The sequence below is a fragment of the Daucus carota genome, chromosome 3, assembly GCF_001625215.2.
Source record: "Daucus carota subsp. sativus chromosome 3, DH1 v3.0, whole genome shotgun sequence".
NCBI classification, from domain to species: domain Eukaryota; kingdom Viridiplantae; phylum Streptophyta; class Magnoliopsida; order Apiales; family Apiaceae; genus Daucus; species Daucus carota.
Window position 1 is genome coordinate 57041037 of NC_030383.2, and position 22310 is coordinate 57063346.

A 22310-nucleotide genomic window follows, 5' to 3' on the forward strand; every position below is an offset into this window, starting at 1 on the left:
AGTTTTTGAATATCACGGGAAGCATAAACGATACTCTTGAATTTAATATCATCAAATTTTAAGTATTATTTAATTTTTCGATTGAATGCGACATAGTTTTTTGAATAATTTAAAATTCTAATGAAAGATATCAAGATATCAAGATTATACTATATTTTTAAATCCAAATTGAATTCATATGATTGTCATAAATAAACATTTTAAAATTCTAATTACATACAGATACATTTATCAAATCAATTTCTAATTCATAACACAAAAATACATTTCGCGTTTATTTTAAGTTCTGAACTTAGAGAACTCAAAAAAACAACCTTAACGTGAAGTTATATAATTTCGTGCTGTATGAAAGCAAATTTAACTTTTGTACTACGGATAGAAAATGTTCATAACTTCTATTAATTATTTTTTCATTATATTCTAAAATTCAAACATTCACATGTTTTAAGATCGAATATTTCTATTTTTATTCACCATTTTCCCTACCTTCTGTGTCATATAATATATTTTTTGATAAAATTTGTTTATAAGTTTTTATTTTACTTTTTCATCGAACATTACGTTTCCTTACTAATTAACCACAATCTACCATTAGATAGCTCAGTGATAAAAAATTTATCCTCTGTCGTCCCATGTCGTGGGTTCGACCCTGGCTCACCGAGAGTTTCGTAGAACAGATACTCATTTGTAAGACAATAAGCTGTCATATTTGTCAAAAAAAATCGAATACAACAAAGTTTGATAAAACTTCCGGTTAATTCGACACCACAGATTCAGAAGTTGTTAAAGGAAGTCCGTGATGATCAGCTATAACATGCGGTATTCAAATTCTCCTCATCTCATCGAAGCATGAACGTAAAATATAACAAATCCATATCAACAACATGATAGCACTATAGCAGGAGATGATTATCATCTTTATTCATCACATAACGATATAACAAGGGAATGCCACTGGATGATCGGCATCCAGGTACACTCTTTATTATTATGTTACATATAGTTCATATTTCCGTCATAAAAAGACCAGTTTATTGTAGGGTCTGCTGAGAAACGAGAAATTACGGCTCAGGTGATCTGAGGAGGAGCCACCACGAGCCCATATTTGTTAACAAACACCCAAACCCTGTCGCACCTGAAGTCCATAGTCGTCGCGCTCCCCTCCGGCAACACAATTGCATGAACTCTTGGATTTTCTTTCTGGATTTTCGCCGCTGCTACATTTCCCTTCTGTCCTACTAGCTCCGGCCATAAAGCTTTACCTGATCCCAAACAATAATATCATCGTTACAAAATATTATGAAACAATAACTTAAACGCGCACACTACAACAATAAGTTTATCACGCAATAATTCCGTCATAAGTTATTCGTCGTAAAAAACTTATTTTTTTCAGCACCGTCTGTTTTTCGACTACTTTATACTCACTTCTTACCTCGACAGGGAGATGCCATTTGACTGTAATTTTTGTGATGTACAAAATGGAAGATGAAGCCCATATTTATACTGATCGAGAAATATGAGAGGCGGTCGAACTTCCCTTGCGAACTATGATGCCTAGATGTCACGTTGACACCTGTTTAGGCTTTGGCACCGACACGTGTTATCTCAACCGGACGAACTTTAGTCCATTTGAAGTTCTCCTCTGGATGTTTATCATAAACGCTGATATACATATACACTCTCGCACATAACAAACATGTCGTCGTATTTTTGCTTTTTATAGAGATATGAGGGACAGCATGACATGTTTTTATACTGAGGGTAGTGATTTATTAGCGTGTAGAGGAAGAACTAAAGTTTCTCTCGGCGAGCTGATATATATGTCATGATACAGATACTGCTTATGCATTTCGTAACACTTGTGATCACCCAGTGTAACCAATATTTGATATAATGTTATTTTGATTTCGAGTTTTGATATAATATTTTGATAAATTTGAACATATTTAATTAACAGGAAGTGTCAAGTGTCAAGAGGGTACCAATGCCTAAACGCTAAACTCTCAAAATGATTCATTCCGAGAAGATCTTATAATTTAATTCTCGGAAGATAGAGACAAGGACCGCGAGACCAATATTTAAAAGAGTGTTATACGCTCTCAATACCATTATTTCGAGATTTTTCTTGTGCGGTTAATCATATTTTGTTTTCTTTTTAACTTGTAAAACTCATTTCATGAACAAATTTGATTACAACCTCTTTCTCTTTTGTGAATTTGTAATTTGCAATCCAGTTTATAAAACTTAATTAAAAACGTCGTCCTTCCCTGCATATTAGGGGTGTTCGCGGTGCGGGCGGTGCGATTTTTCCTAAAACCGCAAACCAACCCGCGCATGCAGTTTGGGAAAATTCGTAAACCGTAACCGCACCGCGTAATATAAAAACCGCGTAAACCACACCACAATATTGCGGTGCGGTGTGGTGCGGTTCATGCGGTTTGCGTAGTTTATACATTCAAAAAATTTATACTTTTGAATAACAATATAAATATAATTTTAAACTATATATATTTAAAAATATTTTTTATAATATATATATACACAAATTTGGAGTTATTATAATATTTAAATTTTGTCTTCTTAAAACTAATCTTAATTTGTACTGTAAAATTATTAAAATTAAGTCGAGTAACTTGAACAAACACACACGCATACATAGGAGATAACATCATAATAAATAATCTATCTATATAATATAAATATTTGTAATTATATGTGATATATTAATTTGTCTTCTTAAAACTAATCTTAATTTGTACTGTAAAATTATTAAAATTAAGTTGAGTAACTTGAACAAACACACACACATACACAGGAGATAACATCATAATAAATAATCTATCTATATAATATAAATATTTGTAATTATATGTGATATATATTTATATATTAGAAAACAGCGGTGCGGTGCGGTTTGAACCGCGCTTGTATAATGTCAAACCGCAACCCGCACCGCACCGCACCGCACCGCGCGGTTTGTTAAAATTTCAACACGCAACCGCACCACGAAAAAGAAAAACCGCATTTTGCGGTGTGGTGCGGAGCGGTGCGGGCGGTTTATGCGGTGTGGGCGGTTTGATGAACACCCCTACTGCATATCATAATTTTATATGGGTTCCCGTTTTTTAGCTGTATTAGATAGCAAAAAGTTTTATTAAAATAAGTTCAAATTACTATATCTTATATAAAATAAATCTGTAAAAAAGTTAAATTCTTGTTTAAGACACAAAAAGGTAATTATTTTGAACTTCTGTTTAACTAATTGGCGAATCTGGAATCTGATATCAGTCCGTGGTTCATTAGATTTCATAAGCTAACACTGAGAAGCGAATATGGCTCTGGCGCCTCTTATAGATTAAATTTCTCAACCTAACATGGAGAAGCGAATACGTTCCGGCACCTCTATTTATCTATAGGAGGCTAAAGCATGCATATACAAATATCATATGTTTAACGCTCTTCATAAATCAAATCCTCATTTTTGAATGGAGAATGGATCGCTAGACATTCATCTTTTAGGGCAACTCCAACCCAACACCAAAACACCATTTTGGTGTCAAATTTGGTGTCAAATTCACTCCAACCCAACACCAAATTAGTGTAAAGTTGACACCAAATGAATTGGTTGACACCAAATTTGGTGTCAAGTATTGATTTGGTGCAACTTTTACACCAAATTTGGAGTTTTCCAAAATACCTACTATACCCTCACATATGTTAAAGAAAACAAAATTATTCCATCTATGTCCCATTAAAGTTGTCTTATGTTATATTATTTATTCTTTAATTATAATTGTTTTAAATTTTCCTTCTTTACTATTTTACTCAATTTTTTATTTATTTCCAAATATCAATAAATTTATATTCTTATATAGAAGATATGTTTTTTTTAAATAGATTTGATTAAAAATTAAATACACAATGATTAAATTTACCTCACATATGTATTATCATGCACAACTTGATAGTTGAGGATGAACGAGACTTGAATTTGCATGTACATGATTACGTGGAAAAATCTTCTGCTGCTGTCGAAATGGAAAGAAATGGAGATGACGAATTTCAAGATTTTCTTAGTAGATATCGACAAATTAAAGATAAGGAAGCTCATTTTGAACTTCGCAATGCCTTGATCGAGCACATATGGGAAGAGCATGGGAATTCATATATTTAAGTTGTCCTCTTGAATTTATTAATAAATTTATAATTATTTTAGGTCCTTGTTTATTGAACATGTTAAAATTTAAGTACAAATTCAATAATGATATAAATAACTTAAAAAGAGAGAATATTCCATTTAATGTGTAAAAGATTCTTTTTGGTGTAGGATATGGTGTTGATGGGTTGGAGTGAAATTTTGATTTGGTGTAGTTTTCACACCAAATTGGTGTATTTTTCACACCAAAATGGTGTTATGGGTTGGAGATGGTCTTAGAAACAATGTTTTTTTAAGAGTCCAAAATTTTGAGAAGTTTAATTTCGACCACATTAAATAGAAGATAAATTATCAATAGAAAGTTGTTAAGAATAATTATTTTTGGCAGACTAGATATTTGACGGTCATTAATCTGTCAAAAATAACTATTTTAGATAGATTGCCGTCGAAATTAGTTAATTTTGGCAAAAATTTGATGTCAAAATTATGCGGTTCTTTGTTGTGATCTTCCAATTCTTTTTTCCTTTTTTCTTCTTTTAAGTTTTGAAGCCCTGAACCCAAAATATATCATGGGAGTTGGACAAACGATACAAAGTTAGAGGGCTAGATTATAATGTTAGCGGGTCTGAAGATTCAGAAATTTGCTACGAGAAGTCCATGAACAAGACATAGAGCATGAAGGCACTAGATGACTAAAATCTTTTTTTGACAAACAATTGGTTTTATTAACAGAATTCACTGATCGGAACTCAGATGGGACAAACTCCTGAACTGTCAACTACAATCAGATTATGAAACAAAGAACGAGCTAAACAAATAGCCGTTTTGTTTTGAAATTGCTTAACATATAGAATATTCGAATTCTTAGATCTAAAAAGTATTATAATAACACACACAAAACTCAAACATAATATACTAACATCCCAAAAATATGGTCACGAATAACAACCTTGATAATAAAGTACTCAACAACATCTCACAGATCTTGGTTTTATTGAAAAGCTAAAATATAGAAGAGAGGATGAGAGAGCGAAGATGGCTTAACCGCTGAAGAGATGAATATTTAGAAGATGGAGAAGTGGCGGCCTGAACCCTAGTTACGGGAGTTGACTCTCAAAACAGAGGAGTGAGAAAAACCTCGACTATGATCTTTATTTATTACATAACAATATAACATGCGCATATTGAAGCACAAGGCCAATGCCACCGGGTCAATATTTTAAACTAGCATTTTACCCGTGCTACGCACCGAATGGTTATTTTTATAAAATAAAAATAAGTTTGTATACTTACAAATTCAAGTACATATTGTTTTATCATTTATATAATTTTATTACATAATATAGGTATAAATTTTTAAAAAAAACAATATTATTTCTTAAATACTCTGCTCAACACCCTCATATTATATGAAATGAAATAATCATATTTTCTTTTCAATCAAATATTATATAAGGATCGACTATCGTTTAGAGATCATGGAATACGAATGCAATCCCTGCTCCTGGTTTCGGATCAAAAATCTGAATTATCTCAATTTCATACTGAATCTTGAATTTGCACCGATGTTGATCTAAACTAATTTGTTTTTATAATATGAGATATTGAAAACTAATAAGAGAACAGGAGAGCGGTTCGAACTAATTTTGTTATTAGTATTGTGTTTGACTGGATGACCACTTTAATAAATTTTTATACTAATTATAATATTTTTTTTATTAGTGATATGTTTAACCGGAAGATGACTCAAAATAATTTTCATGTTATTATAATATTAATTCATATCAAAATTTATACAAAATTTATAACGCCGCCGCGAAGCGCGGCTTTATTTCTTCTTTTTTGATTGGTTAACTGCATTTGAGGATGGACTCTGATTTGTTTTAAAATTATCTAAAGTTAACGGATAAATATTATTGGCCTAAAATAAGGAATGATATATTGGTACTAAATTAATTCCTCTTTTTTTATTGGTTAACATCCTAAAATAATTTATTTTTTCATAAATTGAATTGAATTAAATTAAATTACTTAAAGTAAATCTCAAATTCTATTATTATCTAATTAGATTATTTTTAATTAGATAATGAAAAGGAGTCTAATTAGTTGAGTTATAATCAGATAATGAAAAGGAATTGATTAATTATATTGTATAATAAATAATATTAGTGCTAAAATAATTCTTTTTTTCTGATTGGTTAACTGCATAAGGTGGTTGAAAGAAAGTTGAAGAATGAATATGATTGGTCTAAAATTTAGGAATGACTTCTGATTGGTCCTAAAGTAATTCCTATTTTCTGATTGGTTAACTGCATATAGTGGTAGAAGGAAAGTTGGAGAATCAATATGATTGGTCTAAAATTTAGGAATGAATTCTGATTGGTCCTAAAATAATTCCTCTTTTCTGATTGGTTAACTGCATACTTGGGTAGACTCAGGTATTATAATATAGGATATGGAAATATGCTTGACGTGTCAATATTTTAATTAAAATTGATATTCTTAGATAAATATGGAAATATGCTTGACGTGTCAGTATTTTAAATATGTGGCATTGATGTGGAGTTTTTTTAATTAGGTGGCATTGATGAGTTGGCATCGTTCAGAAATTATAATATACATAGATACATAGATTGAAAATGATAAATTATTTGAAGTCATTGATTTCAAATTTATGATTTAATGAATTTTTAGAGTTCTAATTATAACTATTCCCGATTTTACGCTCATTTATGTTATTATTACTCCCTCCGTCCATCTCATTAATTTATTTATAGTTCTTTCCACTGCTTGACACGTATTTTAAGGTTCTCACTTCTTAAAAAACATTGTTCCATAACTTAATTTTGAGATTTTCTTTTTGTGTATAAAAATTCAAATGTTAAATTTTTATTCAAAAAAATTAAAATAATTTATGAAACCAAAACTTTTAGGAGCCTTAAAAATGTGTGGAAAACTCTCGTCCTCCAAGATAAACTATCAGATATCAGATCACCATATTATTGCAGACTCCCACTATAATTATTGTTATTTTACACCAACTATGAGAAAGATTGTAGAAGGGGGGGGGGGTTTGAATACAATCTTTTACAAATTTAAAAGATTCAAGAACAATACACTAAGAACACAATAAACAGAAAAACACCAAGTATTAAAAATACGGGTGGATTGAATGATCCACCCGTGAGATTTTATATAGAAGAATCTGTGGATTGTTTTACAATTCGCACAGCTGCTGGTTCATCACTCAAACAAGTTCTAACTCTCAGATTTTTCTCTCAAGTAATTTGAACAAGTTCAACTGATGCTTCTAACTTGGTTATATACTCCAAGTTTTACAAAGCTTTTAGCTAGATTACAAAATGCACTCTAATCTAAAAACAATGCTGCACAACTTTGTCTTATGCATGCTTTCTGAGATGTCTTCATCTTTGACCATTATCTTGATTTGATCCAGATTGCACTGCATGAGATAAGTATGTTTCTGCTTCTTCTTTATTTTCCTAATTAGGCTTCCATGTCTATTTTAGTGTAATTCGATCCATGTGATTTGTCAGACTTAAGCTCTAGTCACTTTCAACTGCTCTTTGCTTCATCAGTTGAAGGTTCTGGTTGCTTTCAACTGCTATTGACTTTATCAGTTGAATGCCTGGCTCATCAGTTGAATGAATTACAAACTCCATCAGTTGAATGCTGTTCCAGTCTCATCAGTTGAATTCCTCAGCATTATCCGTTGAATACTTTGTCTTCAGTTGAATGCTTGATTTTCATCAGTTGAAACATCATCCAGTCTTTATCAGTTGAACAGTTACATCTCATCAGTTGAATATCCTTCACTTAGATAAAATTACATGGCATTGGATATTTACAATTAGCCATCCTATTCTACCCATCCGTTGATAATTCCCAAAGACAAGAAATGTAACAATTACAACTGAAATTTGATAAAGATTCTAAGTAAGACATGTTACAAAAATGTTTATGTTATCATCAAAAATTATTGATTCCTAACAATCTCCCCCAATTTATGACTGGAGAAGATGCAGACATAAATTCTACACTTGATGATAACAAAACATTAATAAAATAAAATGCAGAATTTAAATACTGGAGTTAGAAAAGATTACAGATGATTATGCTCCACTAGACTGAGCAGTTACTTGTTCCTAGAAGATCTTCTTCTTCTGGACTTAAGTTTTTCTTCAAGAATATTGATCTGTTTCTGAAAGATCCTGTAAAACCATTCTTCATCACTGTCTTGTCTGTTGAGCTTGGATTGGAGAGTCTTCAGAGTATTCAAGCTAGCAACTTTGAGTTGATCTTTAGGTCTGAAAAATCTCCTAACACCTTGATTGTCCCTAAATTCCATGACTGGAGTAGGTTCATGATGAATTTTCTTTCCAGTATAGGGAATTTTCAGCCTTCTTTGTAGACTAGCATCTGAGTTCCATTCCTTTCTGATCTCAAGGATTCTCTTTAGTACCATTTGCTTTGCAGGTGGTGTAAATCCTCCAGTCCTCTTCATAGATCCATATATTTTTGTTAGAGAACTGAATCCCTCAGAATTCAGAACTCTGTGAAGAGGCCAGATGACATCACCCTTGTTTTTGTAAGAGAATGCCAATCTTTCAGGTAACTTTGAAGTTGCTTCTATTCCTCTTACTTCTTGAAGATCATCCAGATCCAGCTCCAACTCAGAAATTTCTTCAATGTTAGCAATGATCAGATAGTCATCAGGATTTTCAGGTTCTTTTGGAGGTTTAGGAGGGTTAGCCATCCTCTTAGCCACAGACTTGACTTTCTTCTTTGGCTTAGAGGATTCTTGAACAAGAAAAGCTGGAATTGGGATATCTTCCAAGTCAATTGGTTCCTCCTTTGGCATTATTGGCTCATCATGGAAGTTGACATCTGGATGCACTACTGTGGTATCCTTGATTGGAGAAGAAGGCTTTGAGATAGGCTTTTCTGGCACTTCTTCTCTTCTCTTGGCTGCCTCAGGCATCTTAGTATTAGATTTGACTCTCTTTTTCTTTGGAGAAGATTCAAGAGGCAATCTTTTCTCATTTAAAAACTCAGCTGCCAACTCCTCTTCCAGCTCAATAGCATACCTTTCATCAACCTCTATTTGGTTCAAAGAGAGTTGGGATTCAAACTCCTCTTTTTCACATTCTCTGGCCACCTCTTCAGCTTTTGCAAATGAGTAGTGAGGATGGCCAGTTCTAATGAACAGCTTCTGGCCTTCTCTGTAGATGATGGCAAAATGAGCTTTTAAAGCCACATCTGCACAGTCTTTGTAACTTTTGATCTCTTGGCCCAAAAGCTTGTACTCATTTTTGTCAGGCCTGGCTGGTGGAAAGTAGATTGAGCTTGAATCTTTCCCAGGCTTAGAGTAACCACAATTGTTTGGAAACAGAATGGGCTTGAATTCATTCACAATTGATGGCTCACCCTTTTCTGTCTTGAAAGGGATAACAATCTCAGGTGTAATCACCCTGAGAATTGTGGTTGTGGTTGGAAAAGAGATTTGAGCTGTAGTGGCTGTAGAAGATGTAGATGATTTCTTGCCCAGTTGAGCCACTCTCTTTGCAATGGAGTCCAATTCTTTCATCCTTGCAATCTTCTGCTTTTCCCTTTCAGTGTGGAAAGGGGGAGGAATTTGACTGATCAATTCTGCAGGAGTTGGTAATTCTTTCTCCCCCTTTTTGTTAGCAGCAAGTGTAGGGGATGGACTGGGAAGTGAAACACCAGAGGCAAGAAGAAGATGTTGAAGCAGTCCAGTCTGAATTCTTTGATGCTGCAACATCTCATCCATTCTAGAGTTTAAGGTGTAGACATTTCCTTCCAGAGCTTCCACTTGCTTCTCCAATTGTAGTTGTTTTTGCTCAGATGCAGAAAGAGCTGATTTGACCTGAGCTGGAAGCTTTTCATCAATTTGCTTGGTCAGATCAGTCTTAACAGAGGCAATAAGAGAATTGAGATGCTCTATCTCATGCTGAAAATGAAGAGATTGAAACTTGTGAAGCTTGAGGTTTTCTAGAGCTTGACTGGCAATGGTGGCAGAGATGGTTGGAGAGGAGGATGAGCTTCCAGGTTGTGATTGAAGAATGGTGGAGGCTTGCCTTTCCAGCTCCATGCTAACAACAATTGCATTGGCAGACTGCATGGAGAGCCATGAAGGTAGAGAAGTTGTAGGTTGTTCAACAAGGGATTCCTCAAGAGCATCATTGAGGTCTTCATCACTATCATCATAATGGAAATCATCTCCAGCATTGGCAGGCAGAGCTGTTAATGCCTCCTTTGCTCTAAGCATTGAAGATGTAGTGTGAATCAGATTGAGGTGCCTCTCAGCTGCTTGATTGTCCAATCTGGCAAAGTCTTGAATGGAGGACATCCCATGAGTAAAAGTCTCAGGGTCTAGTGAAACACCATCCAATATGGATCTGTATTCAGCTTGAAACTCTTGTTCACTAAACCCTTCATTGACACCTGCATTTCTCTCAATTTCTCTCTTTTCTTGCATCAAGGGCTCCCCTTGGCTCACCACACAACTCACCTCTCCCTCACTTACCCTTACTAAAGGGTCACTCTTATCCTCTCCTTTTTCCTGGCTAGAAGAAAATGCCAGACTCTCCACACCCTCTCCTTTTGCCAGCTCACTAGGCTGCCTCTCCACTCCATAGCTCACTCCACTCAATCCTAAAAGTGTTTGTGCTACCATGTGATCAACTGCTGTAGAAAGAGGTAAAGTAATTGAAGTAGCAGCAGCTGTCAACTGATGAGAGACATCAGTTGAAACATTAGTAGAAGAGGCATTCAACTGATGAGAGCTGTTAAGCAGATCAGTTGAAGGACAAACACTTGTCAACTGATGAGGGAGATCAGTTGAAGAAAATGAAGAAATAGGTTTAGAAGCTGTGATAGTTGAGTCTGTGGTGATTGATTTTAAAGGAAAATCCACAGAACACACTGTCACAGAAGAAGGAAATGGAAGAGAAAGATCCAACAAATCATCAAAATGATGATGATCAATCTCAGATGGGGGCTTCTCCATGAAATCCAAAGATGGAGAATTTACAAGTGTGGTGTGAATTAATTCCACATCCACAGAAGAGGTTGGGGATTGTGTTTGAGGAGTAGAGATGGTAAGATCATAAATATGAGTGATTGGTTGAGATGAAGAAGGGGGCTGTGACTCCACATTTATTGAAGTCACATCAATCTGACTTTGAGAAGTTAAAGGCATAAAATCCAGAATGGATGCCTGTGTGTGTGCAGAGTGCTTCAGTTTTTTCACTTCTTAGTTTCTTTCTCCCATAGGCTTTTATTGGTGAAGAAGTGGTGTCCCTCCCCCTTTTTGACTGTGTCCCTGGTTGAGGACTATTTTCAATAGCAACATCCTTTTGGGAGGATGTTGCTAGGGATGAGTTTAATTCCATATTAACATCTACAGTCTTTTGGGAGACTGCAGAGTGGCTTGGCTGGTTAACACACATCTCTCCATCCTTATTCTTAGGGCTTCTTTTATGTTCACCCTTTCCCTCCCCCTCACAACCTCCAATCACACTCCCCTCAGGTTTGTGTTTCTTGGATTTTACAACAGATGTCTTTTGGGAGGCATCTGAGGTTGGTTTAGAAGACTTGTTTTTAGAAGGTTTTGCCACTTGTGTGGACTGTTGATGGGCCTCTTCAACAGCCCTGATGGCAGAAAGCAAAGAAGGTGAGGGTTGAGAAAGAGTAGTAGGAAAGCCATGTACCTCTTTGTGCTTTCCAGCCTCCATTTTTGGCAGGTACACCACCTCCAAGGAGGGGTATAAATTCATCCTAAAGAGGTCTTTAAAGACTCTCTTTTCCTGCACAAAACTGGGAAGCTTGGCTTCCTTGTTAGTAATAACTAGCTTATCATTGAGATGATTAGCCAGCATCATAAGAAATCTGACATAATAAATATTCCTAGGTCTATCAGTTTTATCACCTAGTTTCTCCCCAATTTCTTGGATCATCAAACCACCAAAGTTGAAATATTCATTAGTCAGGTACATGTAAAGCATTTGTAAAATCTGAGAAGTAAGAGCATTAAAATTACTAATTTTACCAGAAAATGCCTTAATAAAAGCATCACATAAATAACTCCATTCTCTCCTAAGACCCCTCCTTTCTATTTTACCTAAGGCATCAGTTGGTAAAACATAATTCATAGCATAAAGTAAATTAACCAACTGAACATCACTAGGCAAAGATAAAACAGTATCTTCAGGAATCTTAAAGCATGCTTTCATAATATCAGCATTAACAGAATGAGTTTCATTTTTAATAGAGAAAGTTAGAGTTTCATTCTCACTATTAAACTCTGCAGAGGTCCACATCTCCTCCACTATTTCATGGTAGATGATGGGAGCTTCAGTCATAGCATAGGAGAGCTGGCTTGACTTGATGAACTCCATCATCCTGTGATACTCCTTCTCCTCCACAGCCTTGGTATCCACAAATGACGCAAAGTTGTTCTTCTCATAAATAAACCCACTTGGTGCAGTATACTTCTTCATTGGTGCCATTGTAGTTACAGAGAAAGCTTGAGGAAAAATTGGAACTTGTTTTTGCACAGAGAGAGAAGAGAGCTTTGAGAATTCGAAAGAGTGAGATGAAAGGAAGTGAAAATAAATTAAAACACTTAAATATTTTCTCAGAAAATTGCTGTGATTGGCTGAGAAATTACCGTTGAGAAGAAATTACTCTTATTTATCTCTACAAAAATTACACACACGATCGTGTGTATAAAGTAGGTGAGAGACAAAAGAAATTTCAACGGCTCAGATCTGATAATACTTTCAACGGATGAAATAAGCGCCTCTTTAAACTTCCTAGTCAACTGATGAAGATCAGTTGAAAGCGTCTTCAACTGGTGTCATCAGTTGAATGAAAAACAAAACAAGAGGATATTGTTTCAAACATCAGTTGAAACAATTTCACTAGTTCATCAGTTGAAATATTATAGACTTTATCCAGAATTATAACTAATTCAATTTTGATAAATCAAAATTAATCAAAATTCTGGCTGCCAAATTACAGAAAAATTCACTCTAAATTAGGAGAAATTTAACATACCTAATTTACTTACCAACCTTGTGAATGTGGATTCATCAAGAGGCTTTGTGAAAATATCTGCAATCTGTTCTTCACTTGGAACAAAATGCATTTCAACAGTACCAGCCATCACATGTTCTCTTATGAAGTGGTATTTGATGTCAATGTGCTTGGTTCTTGAGTGTTGTACTGGATTCTCAGTTATAGCAATAACACTGGTGTTGTCACAAAATATTGGGATTTTTGAGAGATTTAATCCATAATCAAGTAATTGATTTCTCATCCACAATAATTGTGCACAACAGCTTCCAGCTGCAATGTACTCAGCCTCAGCTGTAGAGGTTGATACAGAATTTTGCTTTTTGCTAAACCAAGAAATCAATCTGTCACCAAGAAATTGACAGGTGCCTGTTGTACTTTTTCTATCAATTTTGCATCCTGCAAAATCAGCATCTGAATATCCAATTAGATCAAATCCAGAGTCTTTAGGGTACCAAATACTGTTCCATTGTCACTTCTTATCCTTCCAACTTTGACATCTGGATTGTTGTTTAATGCCTTGATATGATTGATGATGATTTTCCCAGCTTCATCCTTAGAATGCAGAAAGAAAGTCCAAGAGAATTTTGAAAAATCATCAACAATCACTAGGCAATATTTCTTCTTTGAAATAGACATGATGTTGACTGGTCCAAACAAATCCATATGCAAGAGCTGAAGAGGCTTCACAATTGATGAAAGAGTTTTGCTTTTGAAAGAGCTTCTCTTTTGCTTTCCTAGCTGACAGGCTCCACAAAGTCCATCTTTTGAGAATTCCAGCTTTGGTAGACCTCTTACCAAGTCCTTCTTTACTAACTCATTCAAGGTTTTGAAATTTAGATGAGACAATCTCTTATGCCATAGCCAACTGTCATCTGAGCTTGCTTTGCTGAGAAGGCAAGTAATAGATTCAGACTTGACAGAATTGAAGTCAGCTACATATACATTCCCTTTTCTTTGTCCAATCAGAACCACATTGTTGTCATCTCCTTTGGTGACAACACAGGCTGCAGGAGTGAAATTGACTTTGTAACCTTTGTCACAGAGCTGACTGATGCTAAGCAAGTTGTGCTTAAGACCAGACACCAATTAAGCCATATCCCATAGTATATCCTTTGCTGTCATCTCCAAAGGTAATGCTAGGGCCAGCTTTCTCCACAAACTTTGTGAGCAGGGAGGAATCACCAGTCATGTGCCTGGAGCATCCACTATCCAAGTACCACAAATTCTTCTTGTGGTTTCCCTGCACATTTCACAAACAGATCAAGTTGATTTTGGTACCCAAATTGCTTTGGGTCCAGATTTGTTAGTCTTAGCAGCCTTTTCCACTTTCTCAGCCTTTTCCTTGGATTGAATTGGTTCAATCTTTGGTTTTGGTTGAGAAATTGGAACATCAACTCTGTTTTCAAACACAGGCCTTTGAGACATGCATAAATTGTTCATTCCATGCAAATTTGAGTGAAATTGAGGCATGTTAAAGGCATTGAAGTAAGGATTGAACATATATGGCATGTTAGGCTGAGAGTAAGGATTGTGAGGCAATAAACCAGGCATCATATTCATAGCAGATAAATTCATGTGAGGAACAGATGTCATAGGAATAGGCAAAGACAAATTAGGAGCAATCACAGTTTTACAATTGGCAGATAAATGATTTACACTACCACACTTGCTGCAGGTTTTCCTAAGAGCACTAGCATTGGGAGTGTAATTGGTGTGCTTGTTAACTCCTATTTTGCCATTTCTATTTCCTTTCTTCTTTTTAGTCTCCTCAGATTTATGCTCACTAGTATCCAACTTCTTCTTGTTCTTGTTACTGGAATTAAGAGTGTTATTAATACTATCACTGGTCTCAGAAAAACTATTCTCACCTTTAACAAAATTCTTTTTAACAGGACCATATTTCTTGTTAAGCTTCTTGAGAACACTCTTGTCAACTGATGAGTTTTTGTTCAACTGATGACTCTCATCAGTTGAGACTTTGCCTTTCAACTGATGATCATCATCAGTATTCTCATCACCTGAACTGTTCTCAGATTTCTCAAGCACTTTCTTACTCCTCTTCCACTCATTCTCTACAAAGGTCTCTCTACCTTGCATGTTGATGATGTTGGTGGAAACATCCCTACCAGATTTCCATTTGGCAATAATCTCTTGTTCCTTATCAAGCTGCTTTCTTATGATCTCTTCTCTTTTCAGAACAACCAAGAGATCATCCTTGGCTGTCTGACACTCAATTTTCAGCTTCTCAAACTCAATAAATTGAGCTTCTAAAACACTGTTTCTATCACTAAGAAAGGTGTTAGCTTCCTTAATTCTACTATTTTCCTTAGTGAGAGATTTTAAAGAAACATGCAAATGATACAATTCTGTAGACATTTCATTAATGGTAGCATTGCATTCATCTTTAGTTAACTCAACTAGGTTTGTAGTGAATACCTGACTACTGCTTCCAGTGTTTTCTTCTTGATCTGTGGAGTTGGCCATTAGAGCTAGATTGACAAACTCCTCCTCTTCATCAGAATCATCTCCAGCTGCCCAATCATCCTTTGTGATGAATGCTCTTTCCTTTTGTTTGAGAAGTTCATAATATTTCTTTTTGTAGTCAATGTTTTCACTTGACTTCTTCTCAACTTTAGGCTTTCTGCACTCATTTGCAAAGTGACCTGCATTCCCACAGTTGAAGCACTTGAATTTTGATCTGTCTACCATGCTTCTATCAGACTTGGGATTGCCTTTAAAAGATTTTGCAGAATTAAAATTCTTCTTGAATTTTAGTTTGGAGAATCTTCTTGACAGGAAGGCTAGATGTTCATCAATTCCATCACTTTCTTCACCAGAATCAGCTACTTCTTTCTCCTTTCTTCTTCCTTTGCTTGACTCTGAGCTCTCCTCTTTGACCAACTTCTCAGTTTCTTCAACTTGAGACTTTCCCTTGTCCTTGACAGTATCCTCCAGAGATGCAACTAGAGCCACAGATGAATGCCCTTTCTTTTGGTTTTTCTCAATTTCTTCATCTTGCTCCATTTCAAGCTCATAAGTTTTTAAGGTTCCATACAGTCTCTCTAGAGTATAGTCTTTAAACTCTTGTGTATTTCTGAGAGAGACTGTCATGGGCTTCCATTCTTTAGGAAGAGCTCTTAAGAATTTCAAGTTTGAATCCTTAACTTGATATACTCTTCCAAAGAGCTTTAGACCATTCAACAGTTTTTGAAATCTGTTAAATGTATCACTCAAACTTTCACCAGCCTTGAAATGGAATGACTCATATTGTTGAATCAGAAGCTGCATCTTGTTCTCTCTCACTTGCTCATTCCCTTCACAGATGGTCCTGATGGTGTCCCAAACTTCTTTGGCACTTGTGCAGCTAATAACACTATCAATCATTTCTTGATCCAAACCATTGAACAGAAGATTCATGGTTTTCTTGTCCTTGTGCACTTCTTCAGTATCTTCTTGAGAATATTCATGGATAGGTTTTGGAATCATCTTACCTACCATGTCTTCACCATCAGCTCCCATACTTGTGCAGACCTTCATGGGGACATGAGGTCCTTTTTCAATACAGTTCACATAGCTTTCATCAATGGACAACAGATGCAGATGCATTCTCACTTTCCAGTGAAAATAGTTGTCTTTGTCAAGAACAGGAATCTTCACTCCAGCATCCTTCTTTCCCATCTTTCTCTAGCAGTGTTGATCTTTTTCCCTGTTTGTTGGGAACCTCGCTCTGATACCAATTGTTATTTTACACCAACTATGAGAAAGATTGTAGAAGGGGGGGGGGGGGGTTGAATACAATCTTTTACAAATTTAAAAGATTCAAGAACAATACACTAAGAACACAATAAACAGAAAAACACCAAGTATTAAAAATACGGGTGGATTGAATGATCCACCTGTGAGATTTTATATAGAAGAATCTGTGGATTGTTTTACAATTCGCACAGCTGCTGGTTCATCACTCAAACAAGTTCTAACTCTCAGATTTTTCTCTCAAGTAATTTGAACAAGTTCAACTGATGCTTCTAACTTGGTTATATACTCCAAGTTTTACAAAGCTTTTAGCTAGATTACAAAATGCACTCTAATCTAAAAACAATGCTGCACAACTTTGTCTTATGCATGCTTTCTGAGATGTCTTCATCTTTGACCATTATCTTGATTTGATCCAGATTGCACTGCATGAGATAAGTATGTTTCTGCTTCTTCTTTATTTTCCTAATTAGGCTTCCATGTCTATTTTAGTGTAATTCGATCCATGTGATTTGTCAGACTTAAGCTCTAGTCACTTTCAACTGCTCTTTGCTTCATCAGTTGAAGGTTCTGGTTGCTTTCAACTGCTATTGACTTTATCAGTTGAATGCCTGGCTCATCAGTTGAATGAATTACAAACTCCATCAGTTGAATGCTGTTCCAGTCTCATCAGTTGAATTCCTCAGCATTATCCGTTGAATACTTTGTCTTCAGTTGAATGCTTGATTTTCATCAGTTGAAACATCATCCAGTCTTTATCAGTTGAACAGTTACATCTCATCAGTTGAATATCCTTCACTTAGATAAAATTACATGGCATTGGATATTTACAATTAGCCATCCTATTCTACCCATCCGTTGATAATTCCCAAAGACAAGAAATGTAACAATTACAACTGAAATTTGATAAAGATTCTAAGTAAGACATGTTACAAAAATGTTTATGTTATCATCAAAAATTATTGATTCCTAACAATTATAATAATGCCAAAAAGAATAACATAGTGTTAATAATCAAATCCGAACCTCACGTTAGTGACAAAAAAAATCTAAACCTAATATTAGTGACAAAAAAAAAAAAGTTATAGTTATGTGGTAAGTTTTTAAATAAACAATAAGTTGGGTGGCGAAAAAATCTATTTCCCCCGGGTTAATTCGACACCATAGATTTAGAATATGTAAAAGGATCGTCCGTGATGATCAGCTATAACATGCGGTATTCAAAGACTCCTCATCCCATCGAAGCATGAACGTAAAAATATATCAAACCCATATTAAGAACATGATAACAGTACTATAGTAGTAGATGATTATCATCTTTATTTATTACACAACAATATAACACGCATATAGTGAAAAGCCCAAGGGAATGCCCATGTATGATCGGCATCCAAGTACACTCTTTATTTTCTTGTTTATTATGTTATAACATGTTTCCGTTATAAAAAGACCTGTTTATTGTAGCGTACGTATATTTGTAAACGAGAAACGGCTCAGGTAATCTGAGGAGGATCAACCACAAGCCCGTGCTTGTTAATAAACACCCAAACTCTGTCGCACCTGAAGTCCCGTGTCACCGGGCTCCCCTTCGGCAACACAATTGCATGTACATTTGGATTTTCTTTCTCGATTTTCGCTGCTGCCACATTTCCCTTCTGTCCTACCAGCTCCGGCCATAAAGCTTTACCTGCTGATCCCAAACAATAATATCATCGTTACAAAATATTATGAAACAATAACTTAAACGCACAAATTCCGTCATAAGTTACTCGTCAATCGTCATAAAAAACTTCTGTTTTTTAGCACCGTCTGTTTTACACCTACTTTATACTCACTTCTTACCTAGACAGTGAGACTCCATTTGATTGTAATTTTTATGATGTACAAAATGGAAGATGAAGCCCATATTTATACTCGAAAGAAAAACATGAGAGATGGTCGAACTTCCCTTGCGAACAATGATGCCTAGATGTCATGTTGACACCTGTCTAGGCTTTGGCAGCGACACGTGTTGGTGTTATCTCAACCGGACGAACTATAGTCCATTTGAAATTCTCCTCTGGATGTTTATCATAAGCGCTGATATACATGTACACTTTAGCACATAACAAACATGTCGTCGTATTTTTGCTTCTTATAAAGTTTTGAGGGACAGCATGACATGTTTTTTTACTGAGGCTAGTGATTTATTAGCATGTAGAGGAAGAACCAAAGTTCCTCTTGGCGAGCTGATATATGTCACAATTTTGATTTCAAGTTTTGATATAATATTTTGATAAATTTGAGTAGTGTTCAAGTACATATTTCATTAACAGGCAGTGTCAAGTGTCAAGAGGGTGCCAACGCCTCAACTCTCAAAGTGTGATTGGTGATTTATTCCAAGAAGATCTTATAATTTAATTCTCGGAAGATAGAGACAAGGACCGGGGGACCAATATTTGAAAGAGTGTTATACGTCTCGATACCAATATTTCGAGATTTTTCTTGTGCGGTTAATCATATTTTGTTTTCTTTTTAACTTTGTAAAACATTTCATGTACAAATTTGATTACAACCTCTTTCTCTTTTGTGAAGTTGTAATTCGCAATAAAACTTAATTAAAAGCACCGTCCTTCCGAGCTGCATATCATAATTTTAATAAGGGTCCCTGTCATTTAGCTGTATTAGATAGCAAAAACTTTTTTAAAGTTCGTTCAAATTACTATATCTTTTTTTTCCATATCAAATTACTATATCTTATATAGAATAAACCTGTAAAAAAGTTAAGCTCTTGTTTAAGACACAAAATTATTATTTTGAGCTTGTATTTAACTAATTGACGAATCTAATATCAGTTTGTGATTCATTAAATTTCATAAACTAATATGGAGAAGCGAACAAAAAGATAATAGAAAGCCACGGGCACCTTCTCCATGTTAGCTTATGCTTCTTAAAATTAAACTAACATTAGATTTCATCGGGCCTGTTTGATTTTAAATTGCAGAAGTTGCTTTTGACTTCTATTTTCCTAACTTGTTTGTGTAAATAAATAGAATCATTTTAAGAAGTTAAGAATGTTAACTTATATCTGATAATTTTTACTTTTTTTAAATATTTTGTTAACTTATTTACTTCTTACTCCTAATTCATTTTTTATATTTTAAATAAGAAATCACTTTTTCAAACTTGCCTAAACGCCCCAATGACACTTTCTCGGGTCTTGCCATTATCCGGCGCCCCTATCTATAGGTAGAGCCGATCATTCGGGCGGTTTGGCTCGGACCGAACCGGCCCGAACCGTCATTTGACTCGTATTTTAACATGATGGGTTCAAACCGGCACGAACCGTAGTTGCTGACGAGCCGGTTACGGTTCCTGTATGTTTGATTCGCGAACCGCTACGAACCGGCACGCCAAAACCGCTCAGGCCCGCGGTAAACCGCGCAGCCCGCGGTGAACCGCGAACCGTTTGTGCTATTTATACGCGATATCCGGGATTATGTTTGGTACATTCCTTCATTAGATTAGATTAGATTTGCATGCCAGTTAGATTAACTTTGTTACCATGTTCATTGGAAATTTGATTTTAAATTTATTCATTACTGAAAACACGAGGGTAGTAGACTTTTTTTTTCTTTTTTTTTAGAGACGAGGGTAGTAGACTTGTGTTTGAGAAAACCGGGATAATAATTTCTTTCATTTCTTTATTATTTGGAAATCAAACTCATGAAAAATATTTTACTTGTCATTTTATTTTAGGATATAATATATTTTTTGAAGGATTTTTTCAAAAAGAACATTATATGAAATAAATTACTTTTATTTCTTTAAGATAAATAATTTTTTAATTAGTATTTTTGATGATTTTTTTATTTTTTATAACTAGAAAAATAAGAAATCGGCTGATTTTGTGAAAAAAATTCTTTCAATAAAATGTTTTGCAAATAATTTTTGAATAATCTATCTGTTAGAAATATAAATATTCTAAATAAAATTTAAAAGATAAATATTTCATATAAATAAACAAACTCTTAAAGTAAGTATTTTTTTAGAAATTTGATTATAATACATGTACCAATCATATCTCTTCATAATCAGATTTATGTAATACTTGATCACCTACTGTGACTACTGTAGTACTGTGAGTGTGATTCTGCCTTTTGTCTGCTAAACCGCGGCAATTGAACCGCCAAACCGTGAACCGGTTGAACCGCCAACCCGCTTAACACTCCAAACCCGTAGAATCGGTATAAGACGGTTTCGGTTTCCACTTTCTTCAGCCCGGCACGGCACGGACCGGACCGCCAACCTAGACGTGCCGGTCACGGTTCCTCCTGTGACGGTTCGAAAACCGTCTGAACCGGCCCGAACCGCCCCGGCCCGCCCGAATGGCCGGGTCTATATAGGAGGCTAAAGCATGCATATATAATTATCACATGTTTAACGCTAATCAAATCCTCATTTTGAATGGAGAATGGATCGCTAGACATTCATACTTTCGAAACAATGTTCTACTAAGAGTCCAAAATTTTGAGAAGTTTAATTTCGATTGCATTTTATAAAAGATAAATTATCAAAAAGAAAACCCGTCAAAAATAGTTATAGTCGACATGCTATCTATTCGACGATCATTATTCGGCAAAAAATATATTTTCGATAGAATGCCGTCAAAATTAGTTGACTTCGACAAAAATGTGATGTTGAATTTATGCGGTTCTTTGCCGCGGACTTCCAATTCGTTTTTCCTTTTTCTTTTTTGAGTTTTGAAGCCCTGAACCCAAAATATATAATGGGATTATAATGTTAATGGATCTGAAGATTCAGAATTTTACTAGGAGAAGTCCACGAACAAGACAGAGAGCCTGAAGGCACTAGATGACTATGATCTTTATTTATTAAGAGTTAATTACAGTTTGTAACCCCTAGGATGGCTCCAAACGCACTTAAGATCCTGAACTATCAAACGTGATATAATGCACCCTGAACTTTACATTCATGTGCAAGTTGTAACCCATAGTCACTATTCCGTCCAAATATGCCGTTAACTTTAACTGTTTGAGAGGTAACAGTGTGTATATTAGTTTCCAACAGCTACTTTACCTCTTGTGAGCCCTCAAAAATTATGTATTATATTTTGAAATTATTTCTGAACACACACAAGGATGTAAAAAAATTTAAAATAAGTTTAAAATATGTATCTAGATTTAGAATCTGAAAATTTATTATTATTTTACATAAACGATGTAACTTATTTTAAAATTTTAAAATAAATACATATTTTAAAAATTATTTTAAT